At 38.8% G+C, this 17,574-nt stretch overlaps 1 long non-coding RNA gene across 1 annotated transcript; it reads right to left on the reverse strand.

The window, feature by feature from the left end:
• Window positions 1–1,405: 1,405 nt before the first annotated feature.
• LOC148414974 (uncharacterized) lies at window positions 1,406–13,840 on the reverse strand. The gene is made up of 2 exons (XR_015867489.1): window positions 13,708–13,840; window positions 1,406–1,651 (listed from the first exon to the last, which is right to left on the reverse strand). It is a non-coding gene; the product is annotated as an uncharacterized LOC148414974 (long non-coding RNA).
• Window positions 13,841–17,574: the final 3,734 nt, after the last annotated feature.

Raw genomic sequence — 17,574 nt, forward strand, 5'->3', positions numbered from 1 at the left:
CTGTGCTCCTCGATCAAATCTACCAAAATTTCCAACTCTACAGGCCATCACAATTTTTTTTAAGAATTGGGCAGTCCGTTCCTTGTTACCAAAATGTCAAATGCGTTGCGGAGCGGCCTCACTGTGTGCCGGGACATCCAGAAATGTCCAGTTCAGTTCCAAATACGGAAAGCTAGATTTGTGCCAACACAAAAATGAAGTTACGACGGGTTTTTACACAGAGCACACATGTGCCAGCCTATCGACTTAGAGCCCAATACACTCCAATACAGTAAAAGTGTATTGCAATGTGTATTGTGATATATTTGGCAATGTTTGGAAAGAAATAAAATAAAATCTTTATTGGCATATTTAAAATTCAAGATTTAGGAGTTTTATTGTCGTATGCATAGTTACACTACAATTAAATTCTTGTTCTGATCGCTTCCCTGAGAACACTTACGTTCAACAAAATAGAGTGAATAATAAAGTAGGCAATAAAAGACAGTGATAGGGCAATAAGGGCAGTGATAATGAAGCACTGATGACTGAAATAACAGAAAACATTTTACTTGAGTAGATACATTCTATTTGTTATTGTTTTCAAGAGCAGCACATCATTGACTTCTATGAGCATACATACATTGAACATCATTTTTTTTAAAAAAAAACAAAAACGCACATCATTACAGCATGAAATGTGAATGTAAATAATAATAGAAATTAAGGAATGGAGTTTTGTTTACCTTGTTGATCAGCTCCTGGTTTTTGCTCCTGGACTTGCTATCATACTTCATGGAATGATTTGAAAATGAGTTTATTATGGATGGTTGACTTCTGCCATCTTGAATAGCACTTCTTTCATTTCCATATTAAAGTCTTCTTTCATTTCCATATTAAAGTCTGTCTTGCTGGACATGCTTGAGGCTGGATGATGATGTCATACGGAGGTTTGTCAAATTCGTCACTCCACCGCTTGAACACGTTTGTGGGCAATGAAAACATCCACTATATTGTTGTCAGACCTTCTTCTTTTCAAGCTAAAATATTTCCAAATGGACATTTTTTACCTCTTATTACGAATAATTTCATACTCGACTTCGTTTTGGTCAGCCATTTTGCTGGTAAAGCATATTGAAACATCCCAGATCTGTGATGCCACTTGCATTGATGAGATTGAGAAGGGCAACGAAAACCAAAAAGAAATGTACAGTTGTAACTTATAGTTGTTGTAATAAATATTATATATATTACAATATAAGGTGTCTCAAAAATGATATGCAATATGTTGAAACCTGAATGTCATATTGTGTGCCTTCATTTCGCAATACATAGATTTATCGATCTTATCGCCCAGCCCTAGTCAACGGTCAACCAGAGTGGACTAAATCAATTGAAAGAATGAATTGTACAAGAGAATCTAAAATCACATGCAAGTTTCCAGATCCCCCGTGAACATTTATTCTCTTGACGCAGCAGGCTTTTGTTTGTCGTGATTCATTTGCTTGAAACGCCAAAGATTACCACAAAAAGAAGATTTGGCTTGACTCCTTTTATGCTTCTCATCATTCTGCTAAATTTCTGGTCCTGCTCCCCACAACCTTTCTGCTGTCGGCTGGTGTTCAGCATTTTGCCCAGCAGCCCCTGGCATTGCTGACAGCTGTTCGCGAGACTAATGGGGCAGAGAGAGAGAGAGAGAGAGAGAGAGCGAGAGAGAGCTGCATTAAAAGAAAAGACATGAGGTGTGAAGGTATCATGTTTGGAATTCAGGCACTGATCAATAGCAGACCCCCATGGGCATGCTGAGGACAGAGCAGGCGGTATGTGTTAGAACTTCTTCCTGAGAGTATTTCAAGCTCTTTGATTGACCTGCTAGTTCTAGTAGCATTCAGCATGACCACATTGGAACATTTAATTTCACGCATTGATCTGATCGAAGACAGTTGGAAGAAGCTTCATGGCTGAGGCATGGTGGTGGAGCTTTTCGCTTATCTCAAGACTGGCACTTTAATCCCTGCCATTGCCCTATACACTATGTCAAAGTTTACTTCTGCCTGACAGTGGAGTCCGGAGTGACTCTCAGTGAGCCTTTGGTTTGACTCAGAATAAAAGGCAAATTTCCATCTTAGTCCTGTTAAGATAGATAAGATACTGAGATGGATAGAGTGGACCCGAGTAATATGAAATTAATTCCTTCAGGGGTTGAGATCGTAAGGCGAAATCGTCGTATGGCAGGCAATAGAAACCTATGGTAATTAGCTAATGCGTATAAAACCCTTGATAAAAACATAAAAAATTATAATTACATATTAAATATTGGTAACAAAATGGTAAAGTAAGTGCTACGTATCTATAATATACATGTATGCAATTAAATAACATCGTAAGAGGACAAAAAACATTGCAGTCTACGTTGAAAAGTGAAAAAACGTAAAGCAGGGACGTCGTAAATAAGGGTCCACTGTAGTACATTTTCGTTGAATGTTTATTTCATAATGTAGTGTGGGTTAAGAGGGTTGTTTTTTCTCTCTCCAATCTGCTTGATGATGGGTTAGGCTGTTAAACTTGATGTAATTTATGTTGACAGATCCATTGGGATATGAAATGAAATGAGAACCAATTAGAGAAACCACCAGAAGCGTGTGGTGTTTCTGAACATGCAGTATAAATAAACACATTTTATTAGTGTATTCACCACAATAAAATAACAAGAAGAGTTTGAAACTGCTGTTTAGTTACCTGATAATTTGGCCTAGCTATTTATTCAACTACAGTGTTCCCTCACCACTTTGGTCCAAGTTTTTTTTTGTTTTTTTTTCCCCAAAGGACCATCACTTCACAGCAGCGCACGATGCATTGCAGCACTCATGCGCTCAGTCCCAAAGTGGAGTTTGAAGCTGTCTATCAGCTGTAATACACTGTCTTGTTCAATTGAAGCCACTTTTGCTTAGAACTAAACCACTGCTCTTTTTCATCTGGCACTATGTAAAGGAATTTTGGCAAGAACTTAATATGACTCTCAGGCTGTACGCTTATGACTGTGACGAACCGTGTGGAGATTTAAGCGAGAGAAATGGAGGTGTGGGGGCAGATTGAACAGAGTGACAACCCAGACTGAGGCTGGCCCTTTAAGAACAGTTGCAACGCAATGTGACAATGGGCGGGAGAAGGGGTAGCAGTAGCGCTAAATAACGCGGCCGGAGTTCAGCATTAGTGAGTCACTCACTGATGCACTCTGCTACGTGCTGAAAAAGAAAATGTGTGCCCAAAGAAAGACTACTTCCATAGTACGGTTAGATAACTTAGCATGGGAACGAATGGTAAGGAGGATTTTTACTAAACGCATTTTATAAACTTTATTTCTGTGCGTACAATGTCCAAGGGGTGGGGTGGGGGGGGTCAATGCTACTTTGCAGAATTCATTTTTTAAAGGGTTTTTCCGTTCCCCATTAACCGTGAAAAACATACTTACAAAATATATTTACAAGCATATCTAAGAAATGTTTAAACGTACCTGCAAACATTTGAACTTACTTGTGGGTTAATTGGTCAAAACTGCATTTCTTCCCAAATTCTATCCATCCATCTTTTTTCTGTACTGCTGTTCTGCTTACTTCGGGCGGTAGGTGGGGGGACACCCTTAAGTGGTTGCCAGTCAAATGCAGGACCGAAATGAACAACCATTCACGCACCCAATCACAACTAAGGACAATTTAGTATGTCCAATACACCCGCCGTGCATGTTTTTGGAGTGTGGAAGGAAGCCATAATGCCTGGAAAGAACCCACGCAGGCTCGGGGAGAACATGCAAACTCCACACAGGAAGGCCGGAGCCAGCTGTATACAAACTCAGGTACCTGAACTGTGAGGCGGATGTGCTAATCACTGCACCATCAAGCTACATTGCTGTAGACCACAGGTGTCAAACTCAAGGCCCGGGGGCCAGAACCGGCCCGCCACATCATATTATGTGGCCCGCCAAATGCTGATTTGATCTGAAGTTTCTAGCTAAACTTGCAGATTGTCTTCAAAAATAACCATTTTCTGTTCCCGATCTATCTTATCAACAGTTTTTATCGGCCTGTTGTCAAAACTAGGTAAAGATGTAAACCAGCAATAAATGGCATTGATTAGACACGTTTTTCAACTTTTAAGTCCTAAATTTTCAGGATTTTAGAGAAATTAAAGGGGTACGTTCAAATTGAAGCTTTTTTAGACTATTTTTAGATTCATTCCGGCCCTCGAACAGACACTACAAGTACAATGTGGCCCACGATAAAAATCAGTTTGACACTCTTGCTGTAGACTATAAATTTATGAATGTGCATAGACTTGAACCATAGATGGCGCCACCGTTTTACCATTTAGCCTATAAATATGTTCAAATGTGTTTCTAAGTACACTTACGTTTGTAATATTTACACAAATTTGCACCTATCTTTATACATGTTTGAAATACGTTTGAAGGTTTACTTGTTTACAAGTACTTTTAGACCTATTTTTAAGTATGCATAAGTGTTGGCAAAAGTTTGGCTATGTAAATGTTGGCTATTCCCTGGTTTTGTAAATTTACAATATTACAATATTACAGTATGCATTTTGGCCTCTTACTTGATGCTAAGATGATTTCAATTGCTGTTAAAACTCACAATGTGCCATCATAGTGTGTACTTATCCATGATGTATTTTTGTCCGTCCTGCCCAAAATACCAAATTAGTCTCAGCTTGCTGCAATAAAAGTTCACAGGAAATGCAACAAACTGTGTTGCTATATAGAACAAACAGCATTTCCAAGCTGTTCACATAAAGGAAATACTTGAGGGGGCACTACAAAGTATTAGGCAAAGGTCACGTGATTCCGGAACGTCTGAAATTATTCAGTGGAATGGAGCCATTGAGAGCTGTGGGCCAAACAAATTATCAACATTCTCTCCCTGCGTAGTGCACTTTGGCAGACATAAGGACAGAGGCTGGCCAAAACAGATCATTAAACTTCTATGAATGTACTTGGTTGACATTTGTGCTCATTCGACATGTTTTTTCCTCCCTCTTTTATCAATTTTGACTCACATTGCATTGTCACGAAGACAGTTTTGAATGCCGTTCACTTACTATATCAGCCACAGAGCAAAGGAAAATTGCACTGTTGTCACTACAGCCTATTCAGTTTTAATTCAATAAAAAGCAATGACAACAATGCCTTGTGATTATCTACCTTTCTCCTTGTGATTACAGATGGAACAACAGATTATTTGACTCGAAGACATGAAATATCTTTATTTGGCTTTGGACTCTTGTTAGGATTTTCAAATGCTGAATTCCAATATCTTCTCAGTGCCCCCTCAAAATAAATAAAAAATAAATAAATAATTGGTAAGGGCAAGACGGTGGCAGACTGTTTAATGTAAAAGAGTTTACCAGTCAAAAATGTTTACTCCACAATGGCAGCGCCACACTTATAATAACTAATAACTTACATAAGTGAAACTTATGTTTTGTTTTGGACAACAGATTTTAAGAATGACTTGAGGTCAAACTGTAAGTCAATAACAGGTTTTATTGAAACAGTCTTTAAAGAGCAAATAGGAAATGTGCTGCACTGAAACAGATTATAGCATTTGAAGAGTTTGTAATTTCATTTTACTGACGTGACGGTAAAGCTTGTAGCAACAGACCTCAGAGTAAATGAAGCCATTTTAGCATTTAATGCCGTTTAACACAGCAGCTCAAGCTGTTGTTCGCAGGTTGCAATTTCATTAGTGCAGGATCAGGTTTAATTACAGGACATAGTTTGAGGGCTCTTAAACCCCCCCGAAGCCAATGAAATGCAACGTGTAGGTAGGAAATAAACAGCTTCCTCTATCATGTCAATAAAGCATGCAAATTTAAAGTAAGTTTTGGTAATTACGAAGCATAATTAAGAAGCTGCCACTGAGCAATCAGTTTGTTAGTTTAGCAGCACAGAGGCTGGAAATTGGGCGGCGGGAGGGAGAGAAAGGGCTTGGCTGTGGTTGCAAAATCCAGCTATCAGCAACGGTCCAGAACTCCTGGAAGTCACAGCTGCCATCCAAGACTGCTGCACAGAACTTTCCTTTAAACCTCAAAATGGATTAAAAAAAAAAGACTCGATATCCAAAGGGAGGAATGATGGTGACAGTAGTACATCCTGTGTGTGTGTGTGTGTGTGTTACTATAAAAGACACACAGTTGTGTTTTTGTAACAGATACAGACACTGAGGATCAAGGACATACAGTATCTACTATAATATTTACAGTATCTAAAATGAACTTGGTTATGATGAGTTGACTTCTGTTATATTGATTTCCAATAATCTGTCTGAGTGGTAGTCACTGCTTTTGTGCTTCTCAATTTTATTTTGCCAGGCCCCCTCAACGAAGGAGACCCCCCCCCCCCCCCCCCCCCCCCCCAGACACGCTGACTAAAAAATAAGATTATCTATAAAAATTGTATAAGTACACATAAACCTGCAACCTTTTTAACATTAACAAAAGCAATACAGATCAACTTTCATCAATTATTTTTTACAGCAATTATACGGGTTACAGCTTAGTCTAAAACTGAAAAAAATAAGTGCACCGATGTGTGAAACTGAAAAAAAACTCTGAGAAGCACTGCTTTAACATAACTGAAATATTGTTTATGGGTACCATATAATACTTAACAATAGTGCAAATCCTGAAGAAATTGCGTGTGAGGCGTTGGACTACATTCGTTTTTGTTGAAAAATCCTTTGAATGGTGGAATGATGTGGAATGTTTGAATGGCTTGAATCTGTGAAGTATTCTGAATATTCCAAGGTTGGAACAGAATTGTGGGAAAATCTGTAAATATTTGTCATGAGAAAAATGGAAGCAGGCATCGCATGATTATTTGGAATACAGTCAGCCCCCGGCTTACGAGCACCCTGATTTGCGAACAATTCGCCTTACGAGCGTGGATCAGGGAGATTTTTGTCCTCCGCTTACGAGCAAACCTCTCGTCTTGCGAGCATTCCGACAAACCAGCCATTGAGTATGTAGAAATGTTCTCACCTAACTACGTCAACATATTCAGCAGTTGCGTCATCTACAATCATTAACAGATACTTATGGCGGTAACGTGAACGCTATTGGTCTTACAATCTCACACTGACTGTCTCACTCACGGTGTCTAAATATATTACCATTTAAGTGTAGTGTTTGTACAGCTAAAGGGAAAAACAGCTGACATGAAATTAAATGTGCCGATTGCAGGACAAAGAATTGTCATTGGTTTAAATGTGTGTTTTTTTTTAATTAATTGTCAATACATTCCAACCGTTTAAAAAAAAGTGCGAGTAATTATCAGTCAGTCAAGGAGACGCCAATATGCTATTGGTCGATTAAGGTCACCCGGTCTCACTCACGGAGATGCTATTGGCCGGCGTCACACGTCAATCACAGAAATGCCGATATGCTATTGGCCGAACGCCTTTATCTAGCTTGATGGGACAGGATGGAAGGAAGTAGACAAAATGAGTGAAAAACGGAATGTTTTGAAGACTTTGCAAACTTTATCTGTTAGACATAGCTTCTAAAATTACTAGCAGCGGTAAAGGAAGAAATAAGAGGATGATGTTTTAGTATCTCCGTGATTTGCACCATGACTGAAAGAGTTACTGTAACACTGTAAGACCAATAGCCTATATGCGTTGCTGTATTAACTCAAGAGGTTAATCTCTGCACCCTATTACGGGTGATGATACAGCGCCATATAATGGTTGCTAGACAAGATTGCATGTCAGGTTAGTCGGCGATCTCCCGATATGCATTGGGACAGCGTCATTGTTGCAATTTTGCGAGTTGTAACCAAAGGTGAACTGACGCTCGAACAAGCCATAAGTGTGCTGCCTAGTAAATGCAACACACACAACCACCTCTCCGCTTCCACCGTGCTCAATTCACGTCGGGAAAAACAGCTGACATGAAATTAAGTGTGCCGATTGCAGGACAAAAAATCGTCACAGGTTTAAATGTGTTTTAATCAATAAGATGTCAATACATTCCAACCGTTTAAAAAAAAAGTGCGAATAATTATCAGTCAGTCAAGGAGACGCCAATATGCTATTGGTCGATTAAGGTCACCCGGTCTCACTCACGGAGATGCTATTGGCCGGCGTCACACGTCAATCACAGAAGTGCCGATATGCTATTGGCCGAACGCCTTTATCTAGCTTGATGGCACAGCTGGTTGGGATGGAAGGAAGTAGAGAAAACCCTGACTGAAAAAGTTACTGTGACACTGTAAGACCAATAGCATATCTGATTTACCGTGTTGACTTCGAGCATTTATCTCTGCTCATCTCAGCACAAGTCACGTCTTTCCAAAGGTAAAAGTCATTTTTCCTTTGTATTTGTTATTTAATGCAACTGTACAGTAGATTATGTCACTTAATATTGATATATGTATACAGCGTGATGATTTTACCTAAGGCTTCTGCGCGCGTTGCACGCATTCACGAATTAACATGGGTTTGGATTGCCCGCTATACGAGCAATCCGAGATACGAGCGTAGCCGCTGAACGGATTAAGTTCGTTACCCGGGGGCCCACTGTAATATGAAATTGGAACAGTGTGAATCGGATGAACTGGGAATGAGTTGAAGTGCGTCAAAAAACAGGCGGAATAAAAAAAGACGAACAATATAAGCCTTCACACAATGATAATTTTTAAATTTGTTTTCACTTTTATAAATTACCTAAAAACCAATTATTTTCATCGTTTTCAGGGAGAACAGATTGTTACATGCATCTTACATTTACAAGGATAGGTCATTTTAATGTTGGTTAATATTCGAGGACAGACGAGTCTTTTTAAGGACATTCTAGCTGTACGTTTATTGGACGCAGAGGACATAAAGACCACAGAAGGGTCTTATAAGGCAGATAATTCGTTCCATGTGGCTCAGCCTGAACTAAAGAAAGATGGAAGGGAATGATAACTATTTGGACAAAGGTATAACATACTGGGCCGAGGGAAAAGGATTTCTTTTGGTCTCATCAGCTTAGCTGGGAGAGTAGTACCAGGGTAGAGGCATAGGAGACAAATTCGTGTACATGTGCTAAACGCTGGATACCAAGAAAACTAAATTGGTACTTCTTATGCGAGCTTTATATTGGTAATCCTTTCAGCAAAAAAGTACACGCTTCTTGGATAAGTGCAAAATTGCTTATTCATTTGGGCTTAGTCCCTGGTAACAGGGTGACAAAATGCACAATTTCTAACACTCCACAAGGAAAAACACAAAAGAGGCAGTCTTTGGAGTGCACTCACAGTGCTTTTCGCAGTTTTGTTTTTTTTAGACTCCACGTACAAGTTGCAGCTCAGCTCATGGCAATGGCTTTGTTGGGATATAGATTATATATTATATATATATATATATATATATATATATATATATATATATATATAAAGTAAACTATAGGCACAGATTACTGAGGATTTACTGTGGACACTAGAGATGGAACAGGACACAAATCCCACGAGGTGTCTCATGTGTTTGACTGCACAAGAAAAAGACATGACAAGATTTCAGCAAAATTTGTAATATACAAAAGAAGGGAGCCTGACACATGTTTCAGTTTTCAAAATGGTTTCTTTTTACTGAGCACACTGCAACAAAATGGATGATCTAGTCTAGTGCGTCAATGCGAACATAAAAGAAGAGCTAGCTCATTTTTCAGCTATAGCTGAGATCTTTCCTAATACAGTAGAGTACTACTTTTTTGGGCAGGAGTTTTTTATCCATCCTTTTCTTCCACTGGCGAACCAAAATATTGCCACAGGTGATTTGAAAGTTATTGGAGTATCCTGATTTTTTTCCTTAGGCCTGCAGATATTGAGAGTAGGTATTCATGTTTTTTTAATTATTATTTTGGCTGTGAAAAGCAATTATAAAAGCAGAAGACCAGATAACACATTTCCACTCAATTATGTATGACCAACAATACTTTTTTTTCCCCATAATCAACATTTTTGTTAGTTAAATATATACTGAATCAGACTGGTTTGTTCAAACTTTGTCTAGGTGTACAAACAGCAACTCAAAGTGTGTCTGCATCAGTGTGTGCAGAGTCATCCGATTCCTTTCGCTAACTGATATAGAGTGTTGTTAGCTAGTGGCTAATTTATGTTAGAAGCTGCTTTCAATGCAAGGAACTCATCTCATGACCCTCCCGCCGGAAATGTTTGTGTGCTAAGTCAGCTGTTGTTGTGACATACTTTCCAGTATCAACTTCAACACAAAGCCTTCATGTCAAAATAAAACATTGGCTTTGGTAACCTTTATTTTAAAGTTTCGTGTCAGAGCAGTAACAAGCAGCTGATTTACTTGCGTAGAAGAAAAGGGATCATGTGCTGTGCAGGGCCAAGAAATCTCTTGGCGTGCTAATCTCGCGAGATCTTGTCCCACAAAATCCCATCCCATCCCTAGTCAATACTGATAATTAAAATGTGAGTATGAGTACATAACAGGGTTTACAAATCAGTAAGTATTTTGTTCCTCATACCCTGGAACCAGAGGAGCTCCGGACAAACAGCACCAAACAAAAAAACTTAAATAAAATAAATATGCTTTGTTACAGACCAAACAGGCCTCTGGTGTGCATACACCTTAAGACACTAGGAAACAGTTTATTTATTTATTTACAAGTGAGATTTGTATTGAAAATGCAGATTTTAGGTTTGTAAAAAAAAAAAAAAAAAAAAATCACACACATACACAATTTGGTTTGGAGTCTTAATATTCAAAGTCACAAAATATAGTCGTACTCACACACACAAAAAAATCGTACTCAAACAATTTAGACTTGTACACATAAGCTATAGCAGCTCCAAATGGTTAAGCTATGGATATGAATGGTTAAACACACTTTCCGACAGCATTCTTACTCCATAAGGTTCCGCGATAAACTACAAAATGTGCGATAGCGGAGAGGCCAGTGTTACTAACATTGACAAAGCAGTTGACAGTGAACAAAAGTGGTATTTTAATAAAGGTGATATACAAAAAAACAAAACTACCAAACAAAGAATATAGATCAGGTGTGTCCTGGAAGCTGGGTACAACCAATTAAACACACAAGTGGCTCTAAAATGCCACAGCCCAAAAGGCCAATAAATGCGCAGAGTATTGGGAACAAGGGCACAGCACAACAATACTTCCAACTTCAACGAATCCCAGCAGTCTGCACCTGCTACACTAAGACAATTCAAATACGAATCAGCAGTTCAATACAAAAGACAGAGGTACATAAGGACTGACTGCTCAAATGAAATCACAGCCAGCCTGCTCTCCTTTTAATCACTGCACCTCTTGGCATTGCTCGGCATCCACTTGGTGATCAGGGCACTTTTCTTAGCACCAATTAGAACAAGTCAGTAATGAGAGTATCTGGATTGTGACTACACCTAACACCGTTGCAATACAGGCCAGGAACTACCACAAGTCCTACTCGTCAACTTGAGGCTGACATGATCTCACCCCTCCAAACGCATCGTTCCTCTTCCCAGAATGCACAGCGGCTATACAAGTACAGACTGAAGAGAACAAATGGAAAAGATGGGGACGGATGTCACACCAGCTTGTGTGTGTCTGACAGGAGCTTCGTAATGAATTCACAGTTGGGATTGTCTTCCTTCCGCTGCCATTCCATCTATTTTTGCGGTTAGGCTCTAAAATTAAATTGAAGACCACACCTGTTGAATTCCATGAAAATCTGTCCTGTCAAAAATTTCTCATATTGTTTGGAGGGGTTGAAATGGAAGCTGGAAGTTTGGGACATTCTCTGCCTCTTTTTTTTTTTTTTTTTTGCTTCTTTATAATGCTGCTCGTACTGTCAAATGTATTTTAGTGAGTGAAAATATATTTGCAAATTATGTCTAGCTTGGTCAAAAGTACTTAGGGTTCTACCCAAGGAATGACCGGGATGATAGGATCTTTGGCGTGTTCACCCCATGGTGTCAATGGTCTTATGGGTCCCTAGATTAAACTTTGCAATCAAATAAATTCCATTTGGAAGCATTTAGGAATGGAGACCTGGCCATGTTTTGAACCTCTACCTGCTTTGTCAACCAATATGGTTTTTTATTGTCCTAGTGTTTTTTTTTAAATACCTTGTATTAGCTTTAACAAGATCAGTGGCCCAAATCAGGTCAAAATTAGACCTAGAGGGGTTAAACAAGGCTTCGTTAACCCACCATTCGCTAAAAAGAGCTGTTGAAAAGACTGGCTCGTTTATGTTGTTTTAGTTTGTTTTGAAATTATAAATCTTTTACTCTTACAATAAACACTGGGAGAAAAAAAATCATGTTATATTTTAAGTTCACAAGTGATGGGACATTTATTACAGTTTTTCTCTAAAATATTATAAGTGGAAAGTGCATTTAAGCATGTTGGGAATTCTGCCAAACACGGCTTCGTTTAGACATATCAAAAAGTCTGAAAAAATTAATGACATCTTATTCTCTTTACATGCAGAACACGTGACATGCATTGGCAAATATGCATGTGTAAAATGCATCTGAATGTTTTGACAAAAGCCATAAACCTAATCTAGTCAGTAGCCACTACAGTCGATATCTCTCCACACGGTCCCTGTGTGGTTGTTTTGTTTGCTTGCTCCAGAGCTAAAAAAAAAACCCACAACAACTGCATGGTGCTAATATGCTAAGAAGGCAGGACAATGAACGTTTGGTTCAGTCAGTCGATATTTACTGACAAATACGGTAACATTCGCTTGCCAATTACAGAACCTCTCGGGAGATACATTTCAGAACCACTATTGATAAAGACCATAAAGTCAGTCTTGCCTGTACTGCATACTGTAGGGTGGCAAACTAATTTTTATCATGGGCCACATTGTAGTTAGAGTTCTGTCAGAGGGCCAAAATGATCGTGAAATCAAATTAATTTGAAGTGTGTTCTTCATACACTTATCTAAGTTTGAGAACAGACACCAGTAAAAACTGTTAAAAAAAATAGATTGGGAACAAAAAATGGTTATGTTTTCTTCCAAACTTTTAAAAGTTTAAGACAACAACAGAAACGTGAATTCAAATAATTATTTCACATAAAGCAATGTGGCGGGCCAGATCTGGCCCCCGAGCCTTGAGTTTGACACTGTGCTGAAAAGTGTTAAACACATTAAAAATGACTACTTAAACGTTAAAAGGGATAAAGGCCTAAATACACCTATCGACGTGGACCAAATCTTACCAACGCCAACTCCCCTGTGGCATTGCCTAGACCTTATGCATGTCAGGTCTTGTTAACGTTACTAGTATCACAATCACACAATGTAATTAAATCCCCACTTCAAGCCTAAAAGGGTTAGTGCAAATAAACCACAGTACATCTAAATTTAAAATTCAGACTTTTCAGCTAATTAACAAGCTAACTACCGTGTTCTCGTTAGCTACGTTTCATTTAATTAAGATAAACAGAGCATGAAACAGCTAGCTGGCTAAGTCTCCAGTTTCATACCTCTAGAATCATTGGAGAAAAACGTATATAAATAGCGACCCAAATTAATTAAATGTAGACCTTAATATTGAGCAGTTGTTGGAAGCTAGACGCCATGAAATGTAACGTTAACGTTTGTGGCGCTCTGTTTGTAGCAACAACAAAACTCCTATCTACAAAAGTTATTTTAAACAGTGACTCATTAGGACACCACCGTAAAACTTACTTTACAACGAGGGTTTCGCTGCCCATGCAGGGTATTCTTTGATGATCTCCAGTCTCCAGCAACGATAAGACAAAGAATTCAAAACAACGTTATCATCTATAACAGATTCAAATCTTCCTCTGCTGTAGTGGCGATTCTTCTTCTCATAATGAAGGTGGTTGCAACGCTTTCTGGTACACAGCGGCACCTACTGTACAGGAGGGAATTAGCAGTCAATAGGCTTCAATGATTTAAAAATGCAACTGGCTCCTTCCGACAAGACGTACGGTGTCGTCATATGTCAATCATCTGGGGTGGCCTCCCCTCTAGCGCTTGGTTGACGTCACGCAAAAAAAGATGAAAATACACAGCAACAATGTTGATTAATTAAGTACGCCTGCATGAGAAGTAATACCCCTTCATGCAATCATGTGGCGCTAGTCACTTATCCTAATTGTTATTAACTCTTTCGGGAGGGCAAAATATAAAAACGTTAACAATGGCATGAAACTATCTTTTCGGTTCACAATGAACTCCAACGCGAAGCATAGGTGACGCTCCTCTCGCGTTTTTCGTGCAATGCTGACTACCTCCCAGCCAATCACTATAATCAAATAGTACAACGACACATCACCCACTGAACATGCTGAATCCGTTTAAAACGTCTCCAAAGTAACACCTGTTTTGACTTCCCCTAACAATGGCACTGTTTAAAGAAAAGGTTGACTTCCAAGTTGTTTTAGTTTCAAAAAATTTCTCGAGTTCGTCAGAAAACCATCTACCTAAAATAAGATTGGTAATGGTCACAATGAAACGTTGACCATTGAAGAACAATAATCTGGTAAAATAAAAAAATGATAAAATAAATACTGTTGACAGTAGGAATTGAAACAGCTGCTTAAAATCTGCATAAATTACTATTATTTCCTGCATTCATCATGATGATACAGCTACACTAAAAGAAGTGTCTGTTGTATGCATATGAATTAGATATAATGTTTATATCACGCCATCTGAACATTTTATCAATTTCTCATAGCACAGCTGTAAATGAGATGGATTAATATTGTATGCTTAATTACTACTGCTTCATTCTTTGAGTCATGGTTTGTTTTGTACTTTTTAGATTAATTTATATCCTAAAAAATTACCTCCTATTTGTTTCTTGGTCAGATTTGTACTGTGCTCATGATGTAGCTCTGAACTTTGCGATTATAAATATTTGTGATGGATTAGCAGGCTGACATCTGGCAGCAGGAGGTGAGGCTCCAGCTTCTGAAAATGTTCATTCTCACTGCAGGTTGTAATTGTTTACAAAGGAAAGAGAAATCAAATATACTTATATGTCTCCGTTTTCATTTGTTTACACTAATTGCACTAGTCTGATCTGATCTGATCCAGTCGGTAAACTGTCATAGCTTGGTAACTGTCAAGGTCAAAAACAATCTGCAAGCAACATTTGGAAGGCTTAAAAGTTGGTGGTGGCCCTGAGATAGCTTGTCATCACAGTAGGGGAACTGAGGCCATCACAGTTAATTGGGAAAAAAAAGCCTTCTAATTCCTCAGTAAAAAGACAATTTAATCCTGTGCTGTATCAGCACTTGAATGTTACCGGGATGAGCCAGTGTCAGCGGCCGGTTAGCCAGTTAGCTGGGGCCAAAGTCTTGCTGTCTGTAGTAAAAACTTTAGTGTCCCTAAAGGTCTGAAAGCGACGAGCAAACACCACCAAAATCCACTGCACATTTCTCTTTTTGTCCACTTCGATCTGTAAAAATATAAAAATGATCTTCAAATGCAGCCGAGAAGCATTACAATAGTTGCCTACTACCTCAAGGGAAATTGTTTTGGAATCTAGTCCCAGAAAATTTCCACGTTGATTTGAAAGTATGCGTCCCCTGGAAAAAGGTTCGCGTCACGGCCGCAGGCAAACGGGAGCACTGCAGACCTATTATAAAAGTGCCAATGTTCGATTCAATCAAGTGTCCCATTAAAGAGGAAGTTCATTACAATGTAGACTAATCGTGTTTTTTTTTTTTTTTTGAATAATAAGTTTTCTATTGCTTTATTACTTTTGAGTAACTTGTATGTGCACTTCTAATGATGATTTACTACATAAATCACAAAAAATGTGTGTTCCTGCTTTAAATATTCACAATAGCGGTGTGAAATAAATGTATTTTTCTAAAGGTTTTCAATTTGGTTTATCTTTCTACTGAAATGTCAGATTCACTGATGGAAAGTTCCTTTATGTCGTAATTGAAGTCGTCTAAAATGTCTGACACCATCAAGTGTTTCATTTACTTTTTTTCCTCACATTTCATTCTTCCAGCTGGCCCATCCAAATGGAACTCAGTACGTGTAATCATATATAACACAATGTCGTGGGGGAGCTATTTTGACAGTGGCAGAATTTGTGAAGAAATGGGAGCAACATGAATACCAAAATGTGACTCTGCACGCTTACATTCAAAGTCTGCACAATTAGAGGAAAATACTTGCACCCTCGAGAGAACTTGCCAATGAGGAAAAGTTTGTGCCTCATTTACACGATGCACACATGAACCTGCCCCATGCAACAAGGTCTGCAATGCGCGGTGAATGCAGAGTTGGGAGGGTGGTCTCACAAGATAAATAAGAGCGTACATTTGGAGATTTAGTTATGTAACGCAAGAGCGCAATGATTAATTGATCTTTTCAGCTCGGAGGGTTAATTTGTATTTAAGCCCTCTTAATGACAAAATTCACACAGTCTCACTCAGCATCATTGATCTGGAGATGTCTCCCGCCCACGCCATCTAAAGCACTACAATGTAATGGGCTGAAGTGTTTGAAAGTTTCCAGTGTTGGAAAGAAAGCTCATGAGGAAAAAGTCATACATAAGAATGAGTACAAATGTAATTTGCTTTACAATTTATTCTGATTAAGTTCACGGGGTCCCATTCCAACTTTCCAGGCAAGTAAATCACATCGAGAGAAGGATTCACAGTAACGAGGGCCGAGTCAATGGGTACCCGAGGTGAAAATGTGCAAGTCTTCACTATGACCGAGAGAGAAGGAAGCCTCCTCAGCATTTGCAGGTGTCTGTACAAGCTGATACAATATGGTTTAAATTAGGTCCAATTATAGTCGTTGAAATAGTCAATAGTCATTAACAATCCTGTTGCGTTGAGCCTGTCCATTGAAAATCAATTACTGTTATTGCCTATCCAACACGGTCCAATTGATCAAAAAATTGTCATTTAAAACTTGGTGTAGTTAACCTGTCGAATGAGGTCAAACGTTTGCTCAAAATTACTTATTGAAATTTGTTTGGTTTAGTTGGGCCAAGGCGGTCCAAATTTGGCGTAAAAATGGTTTGAAAATTAATTGTATTTAGCTCATCCGGACATTCAAATTTACCTCTTAAATTGTTTATGATGTATCTGGTTTAGAAGCGAGTCAGTGTTTCTCATTTCTATCAGAAACAATTGCAGGACTCTTGAAACCAAAATTAATAAGTGCATTCTGGTGCTCGAGTGCACTTGTGCTCATGTGTGAGAGAGGCTTCTAAGCCACTGGTACCCAACTACTGGTCCAGAACTGGTCCGTGGATCAACTGGTACCAGGCCGCATGAGGAGCACCCAAACTGATGTTTTGGAACTGATTTAGATTATCCTTTAACAGTTCCTTCATCCGTGATTTGTTAAAATTGATTTTTGTTTTTTTGGCGCCGCCTCTGGCAGCTGTTGACATTACATTTTGAAGTGAGGAAGGATGGTGTTGCTTCAATTGAGAGCAGTCACTCAGTGACACACAAAGTGTTCTGTTTCTCTGTGAAATCTGGCCCACGAGTGTCTGTAAATTGTACTTTCGTTGTAAGAATGTTGTCATTTAGGATAATATGCCCC

The sequence above is a fragment of the Hippichthys cyanospilos genome, chromosome 12, assembly GCF_059441005.1.
Source record: "Hippichthys cyanospilos isolate Australia breed blue-spotted pipefish chromosome 12, RoL_Hcya_1.0, whole genome shotgun sequence".
Lineage (NCBI taxonomy): Eukaryota > Metazoa > Chordata > Actinopteri > Syngnathiformes > Syngnathidae > Hippichthys > Hippichthys cyanospilos.